At 52.4% G+C, this 21146-nt stretch overlaps 1 long non-coding RNA gene and 1 pseudogene across 1 annotated transcript in view; one reads left to right on the forward strand and one right to left on the reverse strand.

Moving 5' to 3' along the window:
- LOC144486590 (uncharacterized) overlaps nucleotides 1–18255 on the reverse strand; it is an 83229-nt gene extending 64974 nt beyond the window's left edge. The window contains exons 1-2 of the long non-coding RNA XR_013496281.1: nucleotides 18143–18255; nucleotides 17588–17726 (exon numbers count right to left, since the gene is read on the reverse strand). This is a non-coding gene — a long non-coding RNA (uncharacterized LOC144486590). The remainder of the gene's footprint in view (nucleotides 1–17587; nucleotides 17727–18142) is intronic.
- Nucleotides 18256–18816: 561 nt separating this feature from the next.
- Nucleotides 18817–21146, forward strand: part of LOC144486591 (SWI/SNF-related matrix-associated actin-dependent regulator of chromatin subfamily A member 5-like) — a 29002-nt pseudogene continuing 26672 nt past the window's right edge.

The raw sequence follows: 21146 nt of genomic DNA on the forward strand, positions 1-21146 counted from the left end.
ACTGTGTCACCGTGTCGCTGTGAGGCAGCAGTGTTTAACCCACTGTGTCACCGTGTCACTGTGAGGCAGCAGTGTTAACCCACTGTGTCACCGTGTCACGGTGAGGCAGCAGTGTTAACCCACTGTGCCACCATGTCACTGTGAGACAGCAGTGTTAACCCACTGTGTCACCGTGTCACTGTGAGACAGCAGTGTTAACCCACTGTGTCACTGTGAGACAGCAGTGTTAACCCACTGTGTCACTGTGAGGGAGCAGTGTTAACCCACTGTGTCACCGTGTCACGGTGAGGCAGCAGTGTTAACCCACTGTGCCACCATGTCACTGTGAGACAGCAGTGTTAACCCACTGTGTCACCGTGTCACTGTGAGACAGCAGTGTTAACCCACTGTGTCACCGTGTCACTGTGAGGCAGCAGTGTTAACCCACTGTGTCACCGTGTCACTGTGAGACAGCAGTGTTAACCCACTGTGTCACCGTGTCACTGTGAGGCAGCAGTGTTAACCCACTGTGTCACTGTGTCACTGTGAGACAGCAGTGTTAACCACTGTGTCACCGTGTCACCGTGTCACTGTGAGACAGCAGTGTTAACCCACTGTGTCACCGTGTCACTGTGAGACAGCAGTGTTAACCCACTGTGTCACCGTGTCGCTGTGAGGCAGCAGTGTTTAACCCACTGTGTCACCGTGTCACTGTGAGGCAGCAGTGTTAACCCACTGTGTCACCGTGTCACGGTGAGGCAGCAGTGTTAACCCACTGTGCCACCATGTCACTGTGAGACAGCAGTGTTAACCCACTGTGTCACCGTGTCACTGTGAGACAGCAGTGTTAACCCACTGTGTCACTGTGAGACAGCAGTGTTAACCCACTGTGTCACTGTGAGGGAGCAGTGTTAACCCACTGTGTCACCGTGTCACGGTGAGGCAGCAGTGTTAACCCACTGTGCCACCATGTCACTGTGAGACAGCAGTGTTAACCCACTGTGTCACCGTGTCACTGTGAGACAGCAGTGTTAACTCACTGTGCCACTGTGTCACTGTGAGACAGCAGTGTTAACCCACTGTGTCACCGTGTCGCTGTGAGACAGCAGTGTTGACCCACTGTGTCACCGTGTCACTGTGAGACAGCAGTGTTGACCCACTGTGTCACCGTGAGGCAGCAGTGTTAACCCACTGTGCCACCATGTCACCGTGAGACAGCAGTGTTAACCCACTGTGCTACCGTGTCACTGTGAGGCAGCAGTGTTAACCCACTGTGTCACCGTGTCACTGTGAGACAGCAGTGTTAACCACTGTGTCACAGTGAGGCAGCAGTGTTAACCCACTGTGTCACTGTGAGGGCGCAGTGTTAACCCACTGTGTCACCGTGTCGCTGTGAGACAGCAGTGTTAACCACTGTGTCACAGTGAGGCAGCAGTGTTAACCCACTGTGTCACCGTGTCGCTGTGAGACAGCAGTGTTAAGCCACTGTGTCACCGTGTCACTGTGAGGCAGCAGTGTTAACCCACTGTGCCACCGTGTCACTGTGAGACAGCAGTGTTAACCCACTGTGTCACCGTGTCACTGTGAGGCAGCAGTGTTAACCCACTGTGTCACCGTGTCACTGTGAGACAGCAGTGTTAACCCACTGTGTCACTGTGAGACAGCAGTGTTAACCCACTTTTTCACCGTGTCGCTGTGAGGCAGCAGTGTTAACCCACTGTGTCACCGTGTCACTGTGAGGCAGCAGTGTTAACCCACTGTGTCACCGTGTCACTGTGAGGCAGCAGTGTTAACCCACTGTGTCACCGTGAGGGAGCAGTGTTAACCCACTGTGTCACCGTGTCACTGTGAGGCAGCAGTGTTAACCCACTGTGTCACCGTGTCACTGTGAGGCAGCAGTGTTAACCCACTGTGCTACCGTGTCACTGTGAGGCAGCAGTGTTAACCCACCGTGTCACTGTGAGGCAGCAGTGTTAAGCCACTGTGTCACCGTGTCACTGTGAAACAGCAGTGTTAACCCACTGTGTCACCGTGTCGCTGTCAGACAGCAGTGTTAACCCACTGTGTCACCGTGTCACTGTGAGGCAGCAGTGTTAACCCACTGTGTCACCGTGTCACTGTGCGACAGCAGTGTTAACCCACTGTGTCACCGTGTCACTGTGAGACAGCAGTGTTAACCCACTGTGTCACCGTGTCACTGTGAGACAGCAGTGTTGACCCACTGTGTCACCGTGTCACTGTGAGGCAGCAGTGTTAACCCACTGTGTCACCGTGTCACTGTGAGGCAGCAGTGTTAACCCACTGTGTCACCGTGTCACTGTGAGACAGCAGTGTTAACCCACTGTGTCACCGTGTCACTGTGAGACAGCAGTGTTGACCCACTGTGTCACCGTGTCACTGTGAGGCAGCAGTGTTAACCCACTGTGTCACCGTGTCACTGTGAGACAGCAGTGTTAACCCACTGTGTCACCGTGTCACTGTGAGGCAGCAGTGTTAACCCACTGTGTCACCGTGTCACTGAGACAGCAGTGTTAACCCACTGTGTCACCGTGTCACTGTGAGACAGCAGTGTTAACCCACTGTGTCACCGTGTCACTGTGAGACAGCAGTGTTAACCCACTGTGTCACCGTGTCACTGTGAGGCAGCAGTGTTAACCCACTGTGTCACCGTGTCACTGTGAGGCAGCAGTGTTAACCCACTGTGTCACCGTGTCACTGTGAGGCAGCAGTGTTAACCCACTGTGTCACCGTGTCACTGTGAGACAGCAGTGTGAACCCACTGTGTCACCGTGTCACTGTGAGACAGCAGTGTTAACCCACTGTGTCACCGTGTCACTGAGACAGCAGTGTTAACCCACTGTGTCACCGTGTCACTGTGAGACAGCAGTGTTAACCCATTGTGTCACCGTGTCACTGTGAGACAGCAGTGTTAACCCACTGTGTCACCGTGTCACTGTGAGACAGCAGTGTTAACCCACTGTGTCACCGTGTCACTGTGAGGCAGCAGTGTTAACCCACTGTGTCACCGTGTCGCTGTGAGGCAGCAGTGTTAACCCACTGTGTCACCGTGTCGCTGTGAGGCAGCAGTGTTAACCCACTGTGTCACCGTGTCACTGTGAGGCAGCAGTGTTAACCCACTGTGTCACCGTGTCACTGTGAGGCAGCAGTGTTAACCCACTGTGTCACCGTGTCACTGTGAGACAGCAGTGTTAACCCACTGTTTCACCGTGTCACTGTGAGACAGCAGTGTTAACCCACTGTGTCACCGTGTCACTGTGAGGCAGCAGTGTTAACCCACTGTGTCACCGTGTCACTGTGAGACAGCAGTGTTGACCCACTGTGTCACCGTGTCACTGTGAGGCAGCAGTGTTAACCCACTGTGTCACCGTGTCACTGTGAGACAGCAGTGTTAACCCACTGTGTCACCGTGTCGCTGTGAGGCAGCAGTGTTAACCCACTGTGTCACCGTGTCGCTGTGAGGCAGCAGTGTTAACCCACTGTGTCACCGTGTCACTGTGAGGCAGCAGTGTTAACCCACTGTGTCACTGTGTCACTGTGAGACAGCAGTGTTAACCCACTGTGTCACCGTGTCACTGTGAGGCAGCAGTGTTAACCCACTGTGTCACCGTGTCACTGTGAGGCAGCAGTGTTAACCCACTGTGTCACCGTGTCACTGTGAGGCAGCAGTGTTAACTCACTGTGTCACCGTGTCAGTGTGAGGCAGCAGTGTTAACCCACTGTGTCACTGTGTCACTGTGAGGGAGCAGTGTTAACCACTGTGTCACCGTGTCACTGTGAGACAGCAGTGTTAACCCACTGTGTCACCGTGTCACTGTGAGACAGCAGTGTTAACCCACTGTGTCACCGTGAGGCAGCAGTGTTAACCCACTGTGTCACCGTGTCGCTGTGAGGCAGCAGTGTTAACCCACTGTCACCGTGTCACTGTGAGGCAGCAGTGTTAACCCACTGTGTGACCATGTCACTGTGAGGCAGCAGTGTTAACCCACTGTGTCACCGTGTCACTGTGAGGCAGCAGTGTTAACCCACTGTGTCACTGTGTCACTGTGAGACAGCAGTGTTAACCCACTGTGTCACCGTGTCACTGTGAGGCAGCAGTGTTAACCCACTGTGTCACCGTGTCACTGTGAGGCAGCAGTGTTAACCCACTGTGTCACCGTGTCACTGTGAGGCAGCAGTGTTAACCCACTGTGTCACTGTGTCACTGTGAGACAGCAGTGTTAACCCACTGTGTCACTGTGTCACTGTGTCACTGTGTCACTGTGAGGCAGCAGTGTTCACTCACTGTGTCACCGTGTCAGTGTGAGGCAGCAGTGTTAACCCACTGTGTCACTGTGTCACTGTGAGGGAGCAGTGTTAACCACTGTGTCACCGTGTCACTGTGAGACAGCAGTGTTAACCCACTGTGTCACCGTGTCACTGTGAGACAGCAGTGTTAACCCACTGTGTCACCGTGAGGCAGCAGTGTTAACCCACTGTGTCACCGTGTCGCTGTGAGGCAGCAGTGTTAACCCACTGTCACCGTGTCACTGTGAGGCAGCAGTGTTAACCCACTGTGTCACCATGTCATGATGAGGGAGCAGTGTTAACCCACTGTGCCACCGTGTCACTGTGAGGCAGCAGTGTTAACCCACTGTGTCACCGTGAGGCAGCAGTGTTAACCCACTGTGTCACCGTGTCGCTGTGAGGCAGCAGTGTTAACCCACTGTGTCACCGTGTCACTGTGAGGCAGCAGTGTTAACCCACTGTGCCACCGTGTCACTGTGAGGCAGCAGTGTTAACCCACTGTGTCACCGTGTCACTGTGAGACAGCAGTGTTAACCCACTGTGTCACCGTGTCACTGTGAGGCAGCAGTGTTAACCCACTGTGTCACCGTGTCACTGTGAGACAGCAGTGTTAACCCACTGTGTCACCGTGTCACTGTGAGACAGCAGTGTTAACCCACTGTGTCACCGTGTCACTGTGAGACAGCAGTGTTGACCCACTGTGTCACCGTGTCACTGTGAGGCAGCAGTGTTAACCCACTGTGTCACCGTGTCACTGTGAGGCAGCAGTGTTAACCCACTGTGCCACCGTGTCACTGTGAGACAGCAGTGTTAACCCACTGTGTCACCGTGTCACTGTGAGACAGCAGTGTTAACCCACTGTGTCACCGTGTCACTGTGAGACAGCAGTGTTGACCCACTATGTCACCGTGTCACTGTGAGACAGCAGTGTTAACCCACTGTGTCACCGTGTCACTGTGAGACAGCAGTGTTAACCCACTGTGTCACCGTGTCACTGTGAGACAGCAGTGTTAACCCACTGTGTCACCGTGTCACTGTGAGGCAGCAGTGTTAACCCACTGTGTCACCGTGTCACTGAGACAGCAGTGTTAACCCACTGTGTCACCGTGTCACTGTGAGACAGCAGTGTTAACCCACTGTGTCACCGTGTCACTGTGAGACAGCAGTGTTAACCCACTGTGTCACCGTGTCGCTGTGAGACAGCAGTGTTAACCCACTGTGTCACCGTGTCACTGTGAGGCAACAGTGTTAACCCACTGTGTCACCGTGTCACTGTGAGACAGCAGTGTTAACCCACTGTGTCACCGTGTCACTGTGAGGGAGCAGTGTTAACCCACTGTGTCACCGTGTCACTGTGAGGCAGCAGTGTTAACCCACTGTGTCACCGTGTCACTGTGAGGCAGCAGTGTTAACCCACTGTGTCACCGTGTCACTGTGAGGCAGCAGTGTTAACCCACTGTGTCACCGTGTCACTGTGAGACAGCAGTGTTAACCCACTGTGTCACCGTGTCACTGTGAGACAGCAGTGTTAACCCACTGTGTCACCGTGTCACTGAGACAGCAGTGTTAACCCACTGTGTCACCGTGTCACTGTGAGACAGCAGTGTTAACCCACTGTGTCACCGTGTCACTGTGAGACAGCAGTGTTAACCCACTGTGTCACCGTGTCACTGTGAGGCAGCAGTGTTAACCCACTGTGTCACCGTGTCGCTGTGAGGCAGCAGTGTTAACCCACTGTGTCACCGTGTCGCTGTGAGGCAGCAGTGTTAACCCACTGTGTCACCGTGTCACTGTGAGGCAGCAGTGTTAACCCACTGTGTCACCGTGTCACTGTGAGGCAGCAGTGTTAACCCACTGTGTCACCGTGTCACTGTGAGACAGCAGTGTTAACCCACTGTGTCACCGTGTCACTGTGAGACAGCAGTGTTGACCCACTGTGTCACCGTGTCACTGTGAGGCAGCAGTGTTAACCCACTGTGTCACCGTGTCACTGTGAGACAGCAGTGTTGACCCACTGTGTCACCGTGTCACTGTGAGACAGCAGTGTTGACCCACTGTGTCACCGTGTCACTGTGAGGCAGCAGTGTTAACCCACTGTGTCACCGTGTCACTGTGAGACAGCAGTGTTGACCCACTGTGTCACCGTGTCACTGTGAGGCAGCAGTGTTAACCCACTGTGTCACCGTGTCACTGTGAGACAGCAGTGTTAACCCACTGTGTCACCGTGTCACTGTGAGGCAGCAGTGTTAACCCACTGTGTCACCGTGTCACTGTGAGGCAGCAGTGTTAACCCACTGTGTCACCGTGTCACTGTGAGGCAGCAGTGTTAACCCACTGTGTCACCGTGTCACTGTGAGGCAGCAGTGTTAACCCACTGTCACCGTGTCACTGTGAGGCAGCAGTGTTAACTCACTGTGTCACCATGTCATGATGAGGGAGCAGTGTTAACCCACTGTGTCACCGTGTCACTGTGAGACAGCAGTGTTAACCCACTGTCACCGTGTCACTGTGAGGCAGCAGTGTTAACCCACTGTGTCACCATGTCATGATGAGGGAGCAGTGTTAACCCACTGTGCCACCGTGTCACTGTGAGGCAGCAGTGTTAACCCACTGTGTCACCGTGAGGCAGCAGTGTTAACCCACTGTGTCACCGTGTCGCTGTGAGGCAGCAGTGTTAACCCACTGTGTCACCGTGTCACTGTGAGGCAGCAGTGTTAACCCACTGTGTCACTGTGTCACTGTGAGACAGCAGTGTTAACCCACTTTTTCACCGTGTCGCTGTGAGGCAGCAGTGTTAACCCACTGTGTCACCGTGTCACTGTGAGGCAGCAGTGTTAACCCACTGTGTCACCGTGTCGCTGTGAGGCAGCAGTGTTAACCCACTGTGTCACCGTGTCACTGTGAGGCAGCAGTGTTAACCCACTGTGTCACCGTGTCACTGTGAGGCAGCAGTGTTAACCCACTGTGTCACCGTGTCACTGTGAGACAGCAGTGTTAACCCACTGTGTCACCGTGTCACTGTGAGACAGCAGTGTTAACCCACTGTGTCACCGTGTCACTGTGAGGCAGCAGTGTTAACCCACTGTGCTACCGTGTCACTGTGAGGCAGCAGTGTTAACCCACTGTGTCACCGTGTCACTGAGAGGCAGCAGTGTTAACCCACTGTGTCACCGTGTCACTGTGAGGCAGCAGTGTTAACCCACTGTGTCACCGTGTCACTGTGAGACAGCAGTGTTAACCCACTGTGTCACCGTGTCACTGTGAGGCAGCAGTGTTAACCCACTGTGTCACCGTGTCACTGTGAGGCAGCAGTGTTAACCCACTGTGTCACCGTGTCACTGTGAGGCAGCAGTGTCAACCCACTGTGTCACCGTGTCACTGTGAGGCAGCAGTGTTAACCCACTGTGTCACCGTGTCACTGTGAGACAGCAGTGTTAACCCACTGTGTCACCGTGTCACTGTGAGACAGCAGTGTTAACCCACTGTGTCACCGTGTCACTGTGAGGCAGCAGTGTTAACCCACTGTGTCACTGTGTCACTGTGAGACAGCAGTGTTAACCCACTGTGTCACCGTGTCACTGTGAGGCAGCAGTGTTAACCCACTGTGTCACCGTGTCACTGAGAGGCAGCAGTGTTAACCCACTGTGTCACCGTGTCACTGTGAGGCAGCAGTGTTAACCCACTGTGTCACCGTGTCACTGTGAGACAGCAGTGTTAACCCACTGTGTCACCGTGTCACTGTGAGGCAGCAGTGTTAACCCACTGTGTCACCGTGTCACTGTGAGGCAGCAGTGTTAACCCACTGTGTCACCGTGTCACTGTGAGACAGCAGTGTTAACCACTGTGTCACTGTGAGACAGCAGTGTTAACCCACTGTGTCACCGTGTCACTGTGAGACAGCAGTGTTAAGCCACTGGGTCACCGTGTCATGTCGAGGGAGCAGTGTTAACCCACTGTGTCACCGTGTCGCTGTGAGACAGCAGTGTTAACCCACTGTGTCACCGTGTCACTGAGAGGCAGCAGTGTTAACCCACTGTGTCACCGTGTCACTGTGAGGCAGCAGTGTTAACCCACTGTGTCACTGTGAGGCAGCAGTGTTAACCCACTGTGTCACCGTGTCGCTGTGAGACAGCAGTGTTAACCCACTGTGTCACCGTGTCACTGTGAGGCAGCAGTGTTAACCCACTGTGCCACCGTGTCACTGTGAGGCAGCAGTGTTAACCCACTGTGTCACCGTGTCACTGTGAGGCAGCAGTGTTAACCCACTGTGTCACCGTGTCACTGTGAGACAGCAGTGTTAACCCACTGTGTCACTGTGAGGCAGCAGTGTTAACCCACTGTGTCACCGTGTCGCTGTGAGACAGCAGTGTTAACCCACTGTGTCACCGTGTCACTGTGAGGCAGCAGTGTTAACCCACTGTGCCACCGTGTCACTGTGAGGCAGCAGTGTTAACCCACTGTGTCACCGTGTCACTGTGAGGCAGCAGTGTTAACCCACTGTGTCACCGTGTCACTGTGAGGCAGCAGTGTTAACCCACTGTGTCACCGTGTCACTGTGAGGCAGCAGTGTTAACCCACTGTGTCACCGTGAGGCAGCAGTGTTAACCCACTGTGTCACCGTGTCGCTGTGAGGCAGCAGTGTTAACCCACTGTGTCACCGTGTCATGTCGAGGGAGCAGTGTTCACCCACTGTGTCACCGTGTCGCTGTGAGGCAGCAGTGTTAACCCACTGTGTCACCGTGTCATGTCGAGGGAGCAGTGTTCACCCACTGTGTCACCGTGTCACTGTGAGGCAGCAGTGTGAACCCAATGTGTCACCGTGTCACTGTGAGGCAGCAGTGTTAACCCACTGTGTCACCGTGTCACTGTGAGACAGCAGTGTTAACCCACTGTGTCACCGTGTCACTGTGAGGCAGCAGTGTTAACCCACTGTGTCACCGTGTCACTGTGAGGCAGCAGTGTTAACCCACTGTGTCACCGTGTCACTGTGAGGCAGCAGTGTTAACCCACTGTGTCACCGTGTCACTGTGAGGCAGCAGTGTTAACCCACTGTGTCACCGTGTCACTGTGAGGCAGCAGTGTTAACCCACTGTGTCACCGTGTCACTGTGAGACAGCAGTGTTAACCCACTGTGTCACCGTGTCACTGTGAGACAGCAGTGTTAACCCACTGTGTCACCGTGTCACTGTGAGGCAGCAGTGTTCACCCAATGTGTCACCGTGTCGCTGTGAGACAGCAGTGTTAACCCACTGTGTCACCGTGTCACTGTGAGGCAGCAGTGTTAACCCACTGTGTCACCGTGTCACTGTGAGGCAGCAGTGTTAACCCACTGTGCTACCGTGTCACTGTGAGACAGCAGTGTTAACCACTGTGTCACCGTGTCACTGTGAGGCAGCAGTGTTAACCCACTGTGCTACCGTGTCACTGTGAGGCAGCAGTGTTAATCCACTGTGTCACCGTGTCACTGTGAGACAGCAGTGTTAACACACTGTGCCACCGTGTCACTGTGAGACAGCAGTGTTAACCCACTGTGTCACTGTGAGGGCGCAGTGTTAACCCACTGTGCCACCGTGTCACTGTGAGACAGCAGTGTTAACCCACTGTGTCACCGTGTCACTGTGAGGCAGCAGTGTTAACCCACTGTGTCACTGTGTCACTGTGAGGCAGCAGTGTTAACCCACTGTGCCACCGTGTCGCTGTGAGGCAGCAGTGTTAACCCACTGTGTCACTGTGTCACTGTGAGGCAGCAGTGTTAACCCACTGTGTCACCGTGTCACTGTGAGGCAGCAGTGTTAACCCACTGTGTCACTGTGTCACTGTGAGGCAGCAGTGTTAACCCACTGTGTCACCGTGTCACTGTGAGGCAGCAGTGTTAACCCACTGTGCCACCGTGTCACTGTGAGACAGCAGTGTTAACCCACTGTGTCACCGTGTCACTGTGAGACAGCAGTGTTAACCCACTGTGCCACCGTGTCACTGTGAGACAGCAGTGTTAACCCACTGTGCCACCGTGTCACTGTGAGGCAGCAGTGTTAACCCACTGTGTCACCGTGTCACTGTGAGACAGCAGTGTTAACCCACTGTGTCACCGTGTCACTGTGAGACAGCAGTGTTAACCCACTGTGCTACCGTGTCACTGTGAGGGTGCAGTGTTAACCCACTGTGTCACCGTGTCACTGTGAGGCAGCAGTGTTAACGCACTGTGTCACCGTGTCACTGTGAGACAGCAGTGTTAACCCACTGTGTCACCGTGTCACTGTGAGGCAGCAGTGTTAACCCACTGTGTCACCGTGTCACTGTGAGGCAGCAGTGTTAACCCACTGTGTCACCGTGTCACTGTGAGGCAGCAGTGTTAACCCACTGTGTCACCGTGTCACTGTGAGGCAGCAGTGTTAACCCACTGTGTCACCGTGTCACTGTGAGGCAGCAGTGTTAACCCACTGTGTCACCGTGTCACTGTGAGACAGCAGTGTTAACCCACTGTGTCACCGTGTCACTGTGAGACAGCAGTGTTAACCCACTGTGTCACCGTGTCACTGTGAGGCAGCAGTGTTCACCCAATGTGTCACCGTGTCGCTGTGAGACAGCAGTGTTAACCCACTGTGTCACCGTGTCACTGTGAGGCAGCAGTGTTAACCCACTGTGTCACCGTGTCACTGTGAGGCAGCAGTGTTAACCCACTGTGCTACCGTGTCACTGTGAGACAGCAGTGTTAACCACTGTGTCACCGTGTCACCGTGAGGCAGCAGTGTTAACCCACTGTGCTACCGTGTCACTGTGAGGCAGCAGTGTTAACCCACTGTGTCACCGTGTCACTGTGAGACAGCAGTGTTAACACACTGTGCCACCGTGTCACTGTGAGACAGCAGTGTTAACCCACTGTGTCACTGTGAGGGCGCAGTGTTAACCCACTGTGCCACCGTGTCACTGTGAGACAGCAGTGTTAACCCACTGTGTCACTGTGAGACAGCAGTGTTAACCCACTGTGCCACCGTGTCACTGTGAGACAGCAGTGTTAACCCACTGTGCCACCGTGTCACTGTGAGGCAGCAGTGTTAACCCACTGTGTCACCGTGTCACTGTGAGACAGCAGTGTTAACCCACTGTGTCACCGTGTCACTGTGAGACAGCAGTGTTAACCCACTGTGCTACCGTGTCACTGTGAGGGTGCAGTGTTAACCCACTGTGTCACCGTGTCACTGTGAGGCAGCAGTGTTAACGCACTGTGTCACCGTGTCACTGTGAGGCAGCAGTGTTAACCACTGTGTCACTGTGAGGCAGCAGTGTTAACCCACTGTGTCACTGTGAGGGCGCAGTGTTAACCCACTGTGTCACTGTGTCACAGTGAGGCAGCAGTGTTAACCCACTGTGCTACCGTGTCACTGTGAGGCAGCAGTGTTAACCCACTGTGTCACCGTGTCACTGTGAGACAGTAGTGTTAACCACTGTGTCACCGTGTCACTGTGAGGCAGCAGTGTTAACCACTGTGTCACCGTGTCACAGTGAGACAGCAGTGTTAACCCACTGTGTCACCGTGTCACTGTGAGGCAGCAGAGTTAACCCACTGTGTCACCGTGTCACTGTGAGACAGCAGTGTTAACCCACTGTGTCACCGTGTCACTGTGAGGCAGCAGTGCGAACCACTGTGCCACCGTGTCACTGTGAGACAGCGGTGTTAACCCACTGTGTCACCGTGTCACTGTGAGGCAGCAGTGTTAACCCACTGTGCTACCGTGTCACTGTGAGGCAGCAGTGTTAACCCACTGTGTCACCGTGTCACTGTGAGGCAGCAGTGTTAACACACTGTGTCACCGTGTCACTGTGAGACAGCAGTGTTAACCACTGTGTCACCGTGTCACTGTGAGGCAGCAGTGTTAACCACTGTGTCACCGTGTCACTGTGAGGCAGCAGTGTTAACACACTGTGTCACTGTGAGGGAGCAGTGTTAACCCACTGTGTCACCGTGTCACTGTGAGGCAGCAGTGTTAACCCACTGTGTCACCGTGTCACTGAGAGGCAGCAGTGTTAGCCCACTGTGTCACCGTGTCACTGTGAGACAGCAGTGTTAACCCACTGTGTCACCGTGTCACTGTGAGACAGCAGTGTTAACCCACTGTGTCACTGTGAGGCAGCAGTGTTAACCCACTGTGTCATCGTGTCACTGTGAGGCAGCAGTGTTAACCCACTGTGTCACCGTGTCACTGAGAGGCAGCAGTGTTAACCCACTGTGCCACCGTGTCACTGTGAGGCAGCAGTGTTAACCCACTGTGTCACCGTGTCACTGTGAGACAGCAGTGTTAACCCACTGTGTCACCGTGTCACTGTGAGACAGCAGTGTTAACCCACTGTGTCACCGTGTCACTGTGAGACAGCAGTGTTAACCCACTGTGTCACCGTGTCACTGTGAGACAGCAGTGTTAACCACTGTGTCACCGTGTCACTGTGAGGCAGCAGTGTTAACCACTGTGTCACCGTGTCACTGTGAGGCAGCAGTGTTAACCCACTGTGTCACCGTGTCGCTGTGAGGCAGCAGTGTTAACCCACTGTGCCACCGTGTCACTGTGAGGCAGCAGTGTTAACCCACTGTGTCACCGTGTCACTGTGAGACAGCAGTGTTAACCCACTGTGTCACCGTGTCGCTGTGAGGCAGCAGTGTTAACCCACTGTGTCACCGTGAGACAGCAGTGTTAACCCACTGTGCCACCGTGTCACTGTGAGGCAGCAGTGTTAACCCACTGTGTCACCGTGTCACTGTGAGACAGCAGTGTTAACCCACTGTGTCACCGTGTCACTGTGAGACAGCAGTGTTAACCCACTGTGTCACCGTGTCGCTGTGAGGCAGCAGTGTTAACCCACTGTGTCACCGTGTCACTGTGAGACAGCAGTGTTAACCCACCGTGTCACCGTGTCACTGTGAGGCAGCAGTGTTAAACCACTGTTTCACCGTGTCACTGTGAGACAGCAGTGTTAACCCACTGTGTCACCGTGTCGCTGTGAGGCAGCAGTGTTAACCCACTGTGTCACCGTGAGACAGCAGTGTTAACCCACTGTGTCACCGTGTCACTGTGAGACAGCAGTGTTAACCACTGTGTCACCGTGTCACTGTGAGGCAGCAGTGTTAACCCACTGTGTCACCGTGTCACTGTGAGACAGCAGTGTTAACCCACTGTGTCACCGTGTCACTGTGAGACAGCAGTGTTAAACCACTGTTTCACCGTGTCACTGTGAGACAGCAGTGTTAACCACTGTGTCACCGTGTCACTGTGAGGCAGCAGTGTTAACCCACTGTGTCACCGTGTCACTGTGAGGCAGCAGTGTTAAACCACTGTTTCACCGTGTCACTGTGAGACAGCAGTGTTAACCCACTGTGTCACTGTGAGACAGCAGTGTTAACCACTGTGTCACCGTGTCACTGTGAGGCAGCAGTGTTAACCCACTGTGTCACCGTGTCACTGTGAGGCAGCAGTGTTAACCCACTGTGTCACCGTGTCACTGTGAGGCAGCAGTGTTAACCCACTGTGTCACCGTGTCACTGTGAGACAGCAGTGTTAACCCACTGTGTCACCGTGTCACTGTGAGGCAGCAGTGTTAACCCACTGTGTCACCGTGTCACTGTGAGACAGCAGTGTTAACCCACTGTGTCACCGTGTCGCTGTGAGGCAGCAGTGTTAACCCACTGTGTCACCGTGTCACTGTGAGGCAGCAGTGTTAACCCACTGTGTCACCGTGTCACTGTGAGGCAGCAGTGTTAACCCACTGTGTCACCGTGTCACTGTGAGGCAGCAGTGTTAACCCACTGTGTCACCGTGTCACTGTGAGGCAGCAGTGTTAACCACTGTGTCAACGTGTCACTGTGAGGCAGCAGTGTTAACCCACTGTGTCACCGTGTCACTGTGAGGCAGCAGTGTTAACCCACTGTGTCACCGTGTCACTGTGAGGCAGCAGTGTTAACCCACTGTGTCACCGTGTCACTGTGAGACAGCAGTGTTAACCCACTGTGTCACCGTGTCACTGTGAGACAGCAGTGTTAACCCACTGTGTCACCGTGTCACTGTGAGGCAGCAGTGTAAACCCACTGTGTCACCGTGTCACTGTGAGGCAGCAGTGTTAACCCACTGTGTCACCGTGTCACTGTGAGACAGCAGTGTTAACCCACTGTGTCACCGTGAGGCAGCAGTGTTAACCCACTGTGTCACCGTGTCACTGTGAGGCAGCAGTGTTAACCCACTGTGTCACCGTGTCACTGTGAGACAGCAGTGTTAACCACTGTGTCACCGTGTCGCTGTGAGGCAGCAGTGATAACCCACTGTGTCACCGTGAGGCAGCAGTGTTAACCCACTGTGCCACCGTGTCGCTCTGAGACAGCAGTGTTAACCCACTGTGTCACCGTGTCGCTGTGAGACAGCAGTGTTAACCCACTGTGTCACCGTGTCACTGTGAGACAGCAGTGTTAACCCACTGTGTCACCGTGTCGCTGTGAGACAGCAGTGTTAACCCACTGTGTCACCGTGTCACTGTGAGACAGCAGTGTTAACCCACTGTGTCACCGTGTCGCTGTGAGACAGCAGTGTTAACCCACTGTGTCACCGTGTCACTGTGAGACAGCAGTGTTAACCCACTGTGTCACTGTGTCACTGTGAGGGAGCAGTGTTAACCACTGTGTCACCGTGTCACTGTGAGGCAGCAGTGTTTACCCACTGTGTCACCGTGTCACTGTGAGACAGCAGTGTTAACCCACTGTGCCACCGTGAGGCAGCAGTGTTAACCCACTGTGTCACCGTGTCACTGTGAGGCAGCAGTGTTAACCCACTGTGTCACCGTGTCGCTGTGAGACAGCAGTGTTAATGCACTGTGTCACCGTGTCACTGTGAGACAGCAGTGTTAACCCACTGTGTCACCGTGTCGCTGTGAGGCAGCAGTGTTAACCCACTGTGTCAAAGTGTCACTGTGAGGCAGCAGTGTTAACCCACTGTGCCACCGTGTCACTGTGAGGCAGCAGTGTTAACCCACTGTGTCACCGTGTCACTGTGAGACAGCAGTGTTAACCCACTGTGTCACCGTGTCACTGTGAGGCAGCAGTGTTAACCCACTGTGTCACCGTGTCACTGTGAGGCAGCAGTGTTAACCCACTGTGTCACCGTGTCAACCCACTGTGTCACTGTGAGGGAGCAGTGTTAACCCACTGTGTCACCGTGTCGCTGTGAGGCAGCAGTGTTAACCCACTGTGTCACCGTGTCACTGTGAGACAGCAGTGTTAACCCACTGTGTCACCGTGTCACTGTGAGGCAGCAGTGTTAACCACTGTGTCACCGTGTCACTGTGAGGCAGCAGTGTTTACCCACTGTGTCACCGTGTCACTGTGAGACAGCAGTGTTAACCCACTGTGCCACCGTGAGGCAGCAGTGTTAACCCACTGTGTCACCGTGTCACTGTGAGGCAGCAGTGTTAACCCACTGTGTCACCGTGTCACTATGAGACAGCAGTGTTAACCCACTGTGTCACCGTGTCACTGTGAGGCAGCAGTGTTAACCCACTGTGTCACCGTGTCGCTGTGAGACAGCAGAGTTAACCCACTGTGTCACCGTGTCACTGTGAAGCAGCAGTGTTAACCCACTGTGTCACCGTGTCACTGTGAGGCAGCAGTGTTAACCACTGTGTCACCGTGTCACTGTGAAGCAGCAGTGTTAACCCACTGTGTCACCGTGTCACTATGAGACAGCAGTGTTAACCCACTGTGTCACCGTGTCGCTGTGAGGCAGCAGTGTTAACCACTGTGTCACCGTGTCACTGTGAGACAGCAGAGTTAACCCACTGTGTCACCGTGTCACTGTGAAGCAGCAGTGTTAACCCACTGTGTCACCATGTCACTGTGAGGCAGCAGAGTTAACCCACTGTGTCACCGTGTCACTGTGAGACAGCAGTGTTTACCCACTGTGTCACCGTGTCACTGTGAGGGAGCAGTGTTAACCCACTGTGTCACCGTGTCACTGTGAGGCAGCAGTGTTAACCCACTGTGCCACCGTGAGGCAGCAGTGTTAACCCACTGTGTCACCGTGTCACTGTGAGGCAGCAGAGTTAACCCACTGTGTCACCGTGTCACTGTGAGACAGCAGTGTTTACCCACTGTGTCACCCGTGTCACTGTGAGGCAGCAGTGTTAACCCACTGTGTCACCGTGCCACTGTGAGGGAGCAGAGTTAACCCACTGTGCCCTTGAACAAAATGGCTTGCTATGCAATTTGGGAGGACAGGTAAGAGTCAGACATGTTGCTGTGGCTCTGGAATGGCATGTAGACCAGACCAGGTAAGGACGGCAGATTTCCGTCTCTGAAGGGCATGAGTGAAGCACGGGGAGGATGAAGGTGTGGAGAGAGAAATTGAGAGTGCGTGGGAGTGATAGTGAAGAGAGTGATGGGGACAGGAAAGAGTGCGAGGGAACACAAGAAATTGATTGAAAGCAAAGCAAAGCAAGGGGGGGGGGGGGGCGGTGCAGTGAAAAAAGACACAGAGTCTCCAGAGTGAGCTCAGTTCTCAGCTCCCACTCTTTGGAAAAAAGCCTCAGCCACAACCCACTGGGATTCCTGAATCATAGAAATAAACAAATGAATGGTGGGAGGCTGATTTCCAGACCAGACCACATCCTGGTAAATCTTTTCTATTCCCTCTCCAAAGCTCCACATCCTTCTGGCAGTGTGGCGACCAGAATTGAACACTATATTCCAAGTGCGGTCTAACTAAGCTTCTATAAAGCTGCAACACGACTTGCCAATTTTTAAACTCAATGTCCCGGCCGATGAAGGCAAGCATGCCGTATGCCTTCTTGACTACCTTCTCCAGCTGCATTGCCACTTTCAGTGACCTGTGTACCTGTAAACCCAGATCCCTCTGCCTATCAATACTCTGAAGGGTTCTGCCATTTACTGTAAGTTTCCTATCTGTGTTAGACCTTCCAAAATGCATTACTTCACATTTGTCCGGACGAAACTCCATCTGCCACCTCTCTGCCGAAGTCTTGGATTGATCGAAATCCTGCTGTATCCTCTGATGGTCCTCATCGCTATCCACAAATCCACCAACCTTTGTGTCATCAGCAAACTTACCTTCCCCCACCACCCCTCATCCCTTGCCCCCCGCAACCCCTCACCCCCTCCCCACAACCTTCAACCCCGCCCAAAACCCCTCATCCCCTCCCCACAACCTCTCGCACCCTTCAACCCCTCCCCCTTGCCCCACTTCCCCCCACAACCCGCCCCCTCAATACCAATTGAGTCCAATCAATGTACTTGGACTATCAGCGACGATACCTTGTGTATTGATGTGTTTGTCCAGAAGCTTCTTCAATCAGAGAGTCCCTGCCTCCAGCAGCCACTCAGGCAGCGAGTTCCAGATCTGCAACACAGTCTGCTCAACATTCTGTCAGGATGTGGAGATGCCGGCGTTGGACTGGGGAAAACACAGTAAGAAGTTTAACAACACCAGGTTAAAGTCCAACAGGTTTATTTGGTAGCAAAAGCCACACAAGCTTTCGGAGCTGCAAGCCCCTTCTTCAGCCCCCCTCAACATTGTCCCCACATCCCCTCTGAAGCACTCTCACCTTTAACCTCTGCCCTTTGGTCAAACCCAGACCAAGATGGCACTGGGCATGCGCTCTCCTGACATTGCCCCTCACAAACATGGCACTGGGCATACGCTCACTTCACATTGCCCCTCACAAAGATGGCGGCAGCACAGGCGCACAGCCCCGCTGGAAACATGGCGGCGGTGAACTCGGGGCAGAAACGGGGAACAATACTGGGCTCCCGCTGGGTACAAACGGGGAACCGGCGATTTCATTCTCTGAGTTTCCGCTGTACACAAACCTGGTTATGAATCCTCTCCGCCCACCCGCCGGATCCATCGCTCCCCCCGAGCCGCCATTGCACTCACTGACATCATACCCATTGCCATCCCGCACACTGCGCATGCTCCACTCCCAGCCCCGCCTCTCATTCACTCCGATTGGTTGGAGGACCAGCCCCTCCTTCCTCATTACAGGAAGGATGTGGAAAAGATTGAAAGGGTGCAGAGGAGATTTACAAGGATGTTGCCTGGATTGAGTGGCATGCCTTATGAGGATAGGCTGAGGGAGCTCGGTCTTTTCTCCTTGGAGAGACGAAGGATGAGAGGAGACCTAATAGAGGTGTATAAGGTGTTGAGAGGCATAGATCGGGTGGACTCTCAGAGGCTTTTTCCCAGGGTGGAAATGGTTGCTACGAGAGGACACAGGTTTAAGGTGCTGCGGGGGTAGGTACAGGGGAAATATTAGGGGGAAGTTTTTCACACAGAGGGTGGTGGGCCAGTGGAATCGGCTGCCATCAGTGGTAGTGGAGGCAAACTCAATAGGGTCTTTTGAGAGACTCCTGGATGAGTACATGGGACTTAATAGGATGGAAGGTTATAGGTAGCCTAAAAGGTAGGGATATGTTCGGCACAACTTGTGGGGCCGAAGGGCCTGTTTTGTGCTGTAGTTTTCTATGTTTCTATGTTTCTAAGCATGAACAGTGCTAAATTTGAGGCTGTCACGTATAGTACTATACACATTTGGGTACTATCCTGTATGTAGAAATATAGGTTGTGTTTGAAGAGCATTTTTGAATTTACTCGCACAAAGTGAAATCTCAATTACAGTGGGAATGATTTAATAGCCCCCACAGCAGAGAGGGTTGTCTTTATTCTTCTTTCCCCACCTCACCCAAATGTTACTCAGTTGCCCAATTTACAAAGTAATACCAGGTGAAAGGCTGTTTTCCAAAGACACGTACTATTACGCCTCAATAAAAACAAATCTGCAGCCCCTACAAGGAGAACAGTAGATTGACTGTAGATTAAATGAGATGTGTTTGCACACTCTTGTGACGTTAATTCTCAATGCTTTATTTTCTTATTAACATTTATTTTTCTTGTTCGACAGATTTGATTATCTGCTGCAACAGACCGAGCTTTTTGCCCACTTTATCCAACCTGCTGCACAGAAAACTCCAACGTCTCCTTTAAAGATGAAACCCGGGTGCCCTCGATTAAAGAAAGATGAGAAACAGACGCTTCTGTCAGTTGGCCAGTAAGATATATTCCAGGCAATGTATTTTTGGATTCATGATGCAAATTCTGAGAGATTTCAACTTGGAAAGTGTTCCTGGTGTTTGAAGGCCAAAGAGGCGTTAATGTTGGGATCAAAGTAGAATGGTGGAAGTAAAGCTTTCATTCCTCCTTGAGGTTTTGGGGCCTCGGCTTTCAGTGATTTGGATATAACTCTTTACTGCTTCATCCAGATTTGCAGACTAGGTTAGGAGCAACCACAAATTGGGATCATATGATGGAGTTGCAAAGAGGGCATAGCCCAATGAGTGGGCAAAGCTGTGGCAAATGTAGTTCAGTGTGGAGAAGTGTGAGGCCATCCACTTTGGAACTGAGAAAGACAAATCTAAGTGTTTTCGACAAGAGAGATTAGTTGTGGAGGAGCAAAAGAGATTTGAGTTTCCATATATACAAATAACACGATATTACTGCACTGTTACAAAAGATAATGGAATATGCTAAGAGGAAGATGGCATTTATCTCAAAATAGTTTGGGATGAAAAAATAAGGAAGTTGTACAGAGCCTTGGTCAAACCTCAGCTGGAGAACTGCCTTTGGTTCTGGGCAACGAACCTCAGGAAAGTAATATTGGTCTGGCAGCGGGATGCTATCTGGTCTTAGTGTCAGGTTATGAGAACATAACATGTTCCGTAAATTTGGCTTTCATTCCGTTAAGCTTAGTGTATTAAAGAGTGACCAAATTGAGGTGTTTAAAATGATTAGGGGATTTGATAGGGTAGATACAGAGACTAATTTCTTTTGAGGGAAATCTGGTTCAAGGGGGCACATCTTAATATTAGAACGAGGTTAGTTAGGATTGAAAGTGAGGGCTATTTCGTTCCACTTGGTGGAAAGGTCTGCCCCAAATGGCTGTGGGTGTTAAATTTTCTGAATGGATTTTTTTCTTTGTTGGCTGCACTATCAAGTGATATGAAGCAACAGCAGGCATGATTTAATTGAATAAACAGATGTCTGAGGTTGCATGGCCTACACCTTTTCTCTGCCTTTTTAAAGTTGAAACAGCATCTTAGTCACCAAGTGTTCAAATATCCTGCATCCGTATAACAGGTGTGGAATTCCTGTCAACCTTGCATTCAAAACACTGATGTTATGAAATGTGTCACATGTATGATTGAAGAGTCTGTTGACAACCATTGGCACACAAGATTATACATGTGTAATTACCTAATTAAATTAAAAAGTACTAATATGTTGTGTAATCTACCAGGGTCTTGGGAGAGTATTTACATAACAGTAGATTTCAAAGTTTATGTTTGGTATCAACTTTAAATTAAAACAATGGCCATCTGCATGAATTGCAATTTTGAATCTTACTTCAATAACATGCTGTACGTAGGGCATGGTGGCACAGTAGTTAGGGTGGCAGTGTGGCAGTGGTTAGCACTGCTGCCCCACAGCGCCAGGGACCCAGGTTCGAGTCCCGGCTTGGGTCACTGTCTGTATAGTGTTTGCACATTCTCCCCGTGTCTGCGTGGGTTTCCTCCGGGTGTTCCGGTTTCATCCCGCAGTCCAAAGATTAGGGTTAGGTGAATTGGCCATGCTAAATTGCCCCTTAGTGTCAGGGGAACTAGCGAGGGTAAATGCATGGCATTATGGGGATAGGGTCTGGGTGGGATTGAGGCCGGTGCAGACTCCATGGGCCAAATGGCCTCTTTCTGCACTTTAGGATTCTATGTACTAATCTTCACCACAAAAGTGATGCACAATCTCCAAAATAATTTGTACGGT

Source organism: Mustelus asterias, unplaced genomic scaffold (genome assembly GCF_964213995.1).
Source record: "Mustelus asterias unplaced genomic scaffold, sMusAst1.hap1.1 HAP1_SCAFFOLD_405, whole genome shotgun sequence".
In the NCBI taxonomy this organism is placed as follows: Eukaryota; Metazoa; Chordata; class Chondrichthyes; order Carcharhiniformes; family Triakidae; genus Mustelus; species Mustelus asterias.